Below are 7,823 nucleotides of genomic sequence, written 5' to 3'. Positions count from 1 at the left end.
TCCTGGATTTCATTCCTTTAACTGGCAGAAAAAGGAATTAATTATAAATGAAAAATATTGCAGATGACTTGGCAATATTTTTGCATATCCAGGGTTTAAAGATAAAGGATGATCAATGGGAAAATTTTGGGAGGCAACAGATGAAAGGAAAATGGGGTTCCTTTGTAACTGGAAGAATTAGGGTTTCCCTTCCGGCAACTCGGAGGGTAGGGTTTTGATGGCAAAACCCTGAGAATAGATCCTAGGTGGCAAGGTTGGACTGGAAAATATCTCTGGTCGGATAGGAAGGAAAGACTGAATGGCCATCTTCATATACCCAAGAGCTAGAGAAATCCGATAACACCGAGAAAAAAGACGGGAGTCAAATCCCGAAAAGGAAAAAAACAGGGGGCGAAAACCAGGGTGTTACAAACCTACCCCCTTAAGAAAATCTCGTACCCGAGATTTCCAGGCTTACCTCCCGGTGAAGGGGAACTTACCTGTGTGAGACTTGGGTCCATCAGTGTTCTTGTCTTCGTTGGTTCACTGACCTTTTAACTGCCTCTTCATGTGTCGTTTGTGCACATTGTTTCTTTGAATCCTTCTCTTTTCTATCAAGTGTACCTTTTGTCCTGGTAGTGGTGTTGCCGGGTGGGGTAGCGGTTAATACCAACAAACAGCTCGGTTTCCATGGTCTGGAAGTGACTGTTTTTGGTTTTATTATGATGCTTCATACCGTGACTGTTACGGGCAAGGCATCAAGGCTTACATGCTCCTATGGCCTCGAGTGGGTGGGATTTCTTTCTTTTTGCCGTGTCAGAATGCTCAGTCTCGTTGTGGTTCCATACTGATGTTCCTCTCTGCCTTAGGCATTCTGACTTGGTCTTAGGTGTTCCACAATACAGTATGGCCAGGTTATTACTGTCGCAGCCCTAACTAAAATGCCAGGCATGATCACAAAGTAAGCATAGACAGTGATCTCTTATTCCAATTATTTCATGATGTCTATGAGTTGTTGCTGCTGACGTGCTTTGAGCCATTCTATCTAAGTGTCTTGCTTCAAACTTCGCCGCTCGTGGAGAGAGCTTTGTCATGTATAGCCTCTGTAGTACTTGCTATGACCACTGAGCTGAATATAGTGCGTCTATCACCCGGTGTATCTTTCGGAGCATAGCCTCTTATGTGGTTTGATGGCACATATTCATGATGAGTGCGGCAATCTCACTTGTAACCGCAAGTAGTGTATTGTCGTGTCCGCATATGCAAGAGTCTGGCAAGAATTGGTAATACCACCCTGATCGTGAAGATGTATCTTGTTGACCACCATGGAGGTTGTTTGTGCATAACTTCTTTGTTCTTGTGGACTCCCTTGATGGACTTGTAATAACCTGCCAGCACGGCTCCTTGATGATTTTCCCGGTTTGTCGAGCTTGTTCTCATATATAACTTCCTCTTGCTTATCTCGCAGTGGTTGATGTGCTCATATTCTTCTTTTAACTATGGGGCCAAAGTTGCTCTCAACACAGTCATTCCCGTGTACGAGTGGTTCACGTGAACTGATCCACTAGATTGCATGCTCACAACATATGCAAGTGTAGGATAAATCCTTTCATAAGCACTCGGTTCTGAGGCGGATGTGTGTCCACACTGGTTCGTGCTCCTGACAAGCTTGTTGTAGGCACGATGGCGTGTTGAACAAGACTGAATTCCTTATGCTCGAAGCTTCTACCAGGGTAACATGCTGAAGAAGGCGGGGTATCATACCTCAAAAGCTTACCTTCATGTGGCTTGCTGAGGAAGGATGGATGCCTTATGCCAGAAGTTTTCCGCGGTAGTACGTTGTGATAGATGGGAGTGCCGTATCCCAGAAGGATCTCTCACCGAGTGGCGTGCCATGGAGGATTGGCAGTAAGCTCTTCTTGGTAGCTTGCGGGGGAAGGCTAGGTTCCTTATACCAGAAGCCTTTTGCAGTGATATATCTTCGGATCTAGGACCGGTTCTGGCTTTCTTCTGAAGTATCCGGAATTTTACCCATAGTAGAGTCAAAACTTGATATAGGTCATACCTTGACTAAAGATATTCCGACGGTCGTGCACGTCGCTTATCTTCTGTTGGTCTGATCATTGTTACTATAAAGATTGCACAACTCATGCAGGCATCATGTCGTTAATTAATTCAGAATATCCTTTGCATTCAACGAAGGTGTTGGTGATAATAAACAGTCGATAGATAATTCCATTTGGTTCAGTTGAGCTTCCAAGCATGTGAAGTTCTCATTAGTTCTGGCAACCGTAGACTCATGCATATTCCTTGTGAACTGGAGTTTTGTTGCTGCTTTTGGCTCATTCACATTTTCTTCGAATATGTCCTTAGTGGGTGATAAATGATTCTTGGATGCACTGAGAAAAGACTCAAGGTTCACCCCACTGACTGAAATAATCCTTGTACCACGGATGTAATAATTTGTCCTTGCTGGTGTTCATACTTAGTAGCTCATCTGTCTGTTCCTTAGGTATGATCGGTTCTGAGGCCAACTCTCTCTCAGGTATATTCTGGCCTTGTCTGTTGCACATGATTCTGCTTCTGACCCATTCTTCATTCTTGACAGATCCGGTGGTAATGTTCTGAATATCAGGTAGTTAGTTGGACTTGACTTTTGCTGAACTGGGATCATTGGGTATTATCCAAGTTGCATGTTGATCTTCTTAGACTACTCGTGCAGATGGATCCAGTCGGAGCGAAGAAAAAGAACCAACAAAAGAAACAAAACCATGAAAAAAAGGAAGCAAATAAAGCTCAAGTGTTGTGGACCTTACACACATGGTCAGGGATCCACTAGTATAACTAGTATAGCACACTCAATGCACCTCTAAGGATCTAGAAGCGAAACCACACCATGTTCCTGGTAGCACTGGTGTCCAGCTCCTACTACTTCCTCGGGAGCATCACACTTGACGCAGGACCATAGCCAAAGTGGCTTAGTCAATGTTCCTAAGGTTATCTGGGAAAGATAGAATTTATAGGCATTTCTGAAAGGAAACTAGAGTAAGAAGAGAAATGTCATGGCTAGCAAACAGGGTAAGGATATCTGGTTTACCTAGGGGTTTCAGGGCTCATGGGCCGTTGCCGGGTGCGAGCATTTCACACCGGGGTAAGGGCCACGAGAGTTAGGGTCTGATGGAGCCAAAGACCTATAGGGTTGTCTTATGATGAATAGTAACCGTGCCAGGTGGCAAAGATGGCAGAAATCCATCCGGGCTTTCTACTGAACACAAGACGGTGAAGTCTAGCTAGGGTAAACTATAGTCAGACTGGCTGCTCTGATACCATTGCTTGTGGTGCCCCGCCTGATTAACACTGTAGCCAAACGGTCGCCACGCATACCAGCCCAAGAAATCACTATGGTATGCGCGTTTACAACAAGTATCACGAACACCTGCATTACTATTAATAGATATAAGGGTCTTACATGGGATATTACAAGGGTGAAGGCAGCTGAAAATCTCTATCTAAGGCAGTGTGATCTTGGTGCGGCTCCAATCCACAGGGATTTGACTAGGTTACTCCTCTAGACCGCGAACACTCCAGCTCCTTGACAACGAACGGCAGATCCTTATGTGAACCTGGTCATGTTAAAGGCCGCTGAGTACTTTTGAATGTACTCGCAAGCAAACCAAACTAACATATACACTAAGCAAAACAATCTATGGCATTCAAGCATGCACTTGTTATTAGAGAAATATTAATTATCATGGCATACCTTACCTATCTAGCAGGATTAAATATCATGATATAACAGGATTATCCAGCAAAATAACTACTAAAGTAAATACGATAAGGTACAACATATTAAGTAAATGAGTTATACTCCGAATATCCTCACAATCCAATCTGAATCTGATCCAAATCCAATCCAACTCATGTGGTCATCCGACCACTCATCTCATAGCCATCCCATGGCTAACATGTCTTATTCCTGACATTATCTGATGTCTGCACAAGACGAGTTCTTCCATCATTATTATTACTGATACGGTTGGCCACCTAGTGAGGTCTGGACGGATTGTCCAATACCGTGGACGCGGGTATTCGAATAGATTTTTATACTCTGCAGAGGTTGCACACTTTACCCACATCATGGAGCATTGACCTCATGATCCCATTCGGGTGGACCAGCATTGCTCCAACGAAAAATGCCTGGCCCGTGACTCTCCCATCGTACAACCGGCATTCATCCTCCCCCGGAGTCCTGCCCTGGGTAGCCCTGTGTCCTCATGACACCTGCCACCGTCGTGGCCAAACTAAACTGTCCCAAACGGGGACGTGCGCACAAAGCAATCAATTGGCTCACAAGGTTATCGCCACCTACCGAGCCAGGGTAGCATGGGCGCATAACCTTCTCTGTGTGGTGGTACCGGTGAAAGAGTACGCGATCATACCAAGTCAAGGCCGTCCCATACCGGCAAATGTGACTGCATGGATAAGCCCAGACAGGTGACTCTAAATCAACCAATTACCTTGCATCAGTGAGTGTTGGGGATATTGCCTGTTAAAGTGACCCGCCGAATATGGGCCGGGTTACTCTTAAGGCGATTCATCCTTTAAGGCTAGTTGGGCCTCAGCCTGGGCGGTTCGAAGTCGCGGGATGGTTATGATCTATGGAAGGACTCTGGGTTTTGTAAGATGGCGACTTAGAGACCGCGGTGGTCACGATTTGTAAAAAGGAAGGGACTCTTGTAAACCCTAAGGCTTCGACCTATATATAAGGGCGAGTCTGGAGGGGAAGAGGTAGGTTAGAAATCATCGAGTGCTAGGTTTAGGCGAGTTACGCCTTCCTTGTAATCGAATCCACATCAATACACACAAAGCAGGACGTAGGCTATTACCTCTTCTCGAGGGGCCGAACCTGGGTAAAATCGCCGTGTCTCTCCCGCTTAACCCCTTTGAGTCGCCACCAAGGTGCGATGGCTCCAGTACTAAGTCCTTTCACGAGGACATCTGCCGTGACAAAACCACGACAGTTGGCGCCCACCGTGGGGCCTGCGCACGGTGGAGTTGAGTTCTCAAAGGGAGCCCTACCAGGGTCTGGGAGTTATGCGGCAGCGCTCATGACTTGGAGCCGACGCGGCATCGCCTACATCGACAACCGGCGATGGGGACCTGAAGCAAATTCTCTCGAATCAGGCTACAGGGTCCCCTTCGGCAAGATCAACGTCTTCATCGGCATGATCGGGTCATCTGTTCCTGAGCCGGACACCTCCTCCGACATCGTCGAGCCGGCCAGGTACGTTCATCCAGTCGTAACGCGGAATCTGACCCACCCGGTCTTTGTGGGGTTCACGCAGGGGTCAGAGGAGCCAGAGCACGCGGCGGCTCAGGAGGTTACCCCCATCAACTCTGACGACGAATCATCCATGGGCGATTCAGATTCCATCCGGTCCCTCCACGGAGACGGTCTCGGTGGCTTGTCATTGGCCATGGATCCGGAAATCCTCGATCGAACCCGCCGCCAGATCGCCATCTACATGGCCGGGGCGACTCAGTCCGCACAGAACCCCGCCGGAGGCGATGGGACCGGCGGGACATCCAGAAGTGCCTCAGCAGTCCTGGTGGACTTAGCGGCGGAAATCACAAGACTAATGTCAACCCCCCTCACGCCAGAGAACCAAGCAGAGATAAACGCAGAGTTAGCAAAGCTGAGGGAGGCGGTGGCAAAGGCCCATCAGGATGCCGCGACGGAGTCCGCCAGGATGGAAACTCGACAGGCCCAGATTACGGCCGAAAGGATGCGGTTGAACACCGATAATTGGCGGCTTGAAAGACAGCAGCGCGCATCCGACGCCGTCCATCAGCGGAGACACCAGGGACGCCTGCCCCATGATCTCAATCCGACTCGCCTGTTCGACACTCCCCAAACACCCGGGATGGGAGCCGCTCCAGCAGGAGGGATGGGCCACCCTCCTAACCCGCCGATTCAGCCGACTGAGGGTCAAATTCCTCGTTTCTGTACCCCCCGAGGCCACTTCTCTAACCCGGTGGATAACGTGCTTGCCACAACTCGCCATCTGGAGTCTCTCCCGATCCACGGCAACACCCCAGCGGAGATCGAAGCAAGGAACGCCATCGAGATGTTGAAAACGGCGGTGGTCCAAAACGCGCAATTCTCACACAGCCCCGAGCGATTGCACTCCACCCCCCAGGCGAGCTATACCAGGGGTTGGCCGGAGGATCAGCCAGCCGTAAATAGCGCCCCGCGACACCTCCCGCAGGACAACCCGCCCGAGCGGGACCCGCCGGGCAGAGGTCCACCCAACACTCAAGAGGCTCAGACTCCTCCCGCGGGGACCGGAGGGCGAGTTGGGGTGCCCTGCTTGTCCCTGGCCCTTCGAAACGAAAGAATGCCCAAGGATTTCAAAGGACCAAGAAAGGTGCCTAATTACACACCAGATCTCGAACCAACATCTTGGATCGAGGGCTATGAGATCGCCATGGACATGCTCGGCGTAAACGAGGCGGTTTGCGCCAGATATTTCACCATGATGCTCGAGGGATCGGCACACACTTGGTTGAAAAATTTACCCCCCAATTCTATCTAGTCCTGGACCGAGTTAAAGGAGCGTTTCATCAAAAACTTCCGGGGAACCTGTAAACGACCGATGACAATCGTCGACTTGCAACACTGCATGCAACGCCCGGATGAGTCGGCGCATCATTGGTCGCGGCGAGTGGCGGAAATTATCCATTCATCGGATGGCATCACGGCAGCGCAAGCTGTGCTTATCCTCGAGCACAACTGCCACTACGAACCGCTGGTCCAGAAGCTGGGGCGACTCAAACGGAAAGTTTAGGATATGGGCGAGCTGATGGATACCCTCACTAGGTACGCCGAAGCCGATGATACCAAGGATCCCGACGAGGATGGTAAGGGTAACTCGCCCAAGAAGGGCGATTCAACGAATAAGCATACCCGCCTCCAAGGCCGTAACCGTCATAACCAGGGGACCAACGGCAAGCGTAGGCCGCATGAGGAGCCCTCGGATCTGGTTGCCAACACCAACGCCAATGACGGCAAAAAGAAGAATCGAGGCTTCAGTGGGAAAAGACCGCGTAACTACGAAGAGATGCTCAAAGGCCCTTGCCCGCACCACGCCATGGCCGACGGCCCGGCGGGCCACTCCTGGGAGAACTGCTTCGTGATGCGGGAATTTCGGGCCGAGGCAATCAAGAAGAGCCAGAGCGAAGACCCGAACCGTCGCCAAGACCAACTCGCCGCGCCCAACCAAAGGCACAACCCCTTCGGCGGTTTTCCCGAACAAGAGGCTCAGGGGGGGCCGCAGCCAGGCGGCGGCCAGTACCCGGTGCACCACCACCGGCGGTACAACCCGCCAGGAGTCTTCCAGCAGCCGCCCCCACAGGGGGCTCCGCAGGACCAGGATGACCATGGGGGCTTCCGCAACAATCCTAAACAGCTAAGTAACGGGCAATATCATGTTTTCACCACTAATGCTTGCAGACGTGATAAAAAGGTAAATCACCGGGCGTACAGCGTAATTGAGCCGGCGGTTCCCAGATATCTCCACTGGTCCGAACAGACCATAACGTGGAGCAGAGAGGATCACCCGCCGAGAATAGATAAACCGGGCGACCTGGCCTTGGTCGTGGCTCCCCAAGTGGCGGGTTACACTCTATCGAAAGTACTAATGGATGGCGGCAGCAGCATTAATATCCTATACTTCGACACCTTCCGGAGGATGAATCTATTAGAGAAAGACTTGATGCCTTCAACCACGGTTTTCAACGGCATCGTCCCGGGCAAATCCGCTTATCCGATTGGCCGGGTCAGG

The sequence above is a fragment of the Hordeum vulgare genome, chromosome 2H (assembly GCF_904849725.1).
Source record: "Hordeum vulgare subsp. vulgare chromosome 2H, MorexV3_pseudomolecules_assembly, whole genome shotgun sequence".
NCBI classification, from domain to species: Eukaryota; Viridiplantae; Streptophyta; class Magnoliopsida; order Poales; family Poaceae; genus Hordeum; species Hordeum vulgare.
This window is presented reverse-complemented; position numbering follows the sequence as displayed.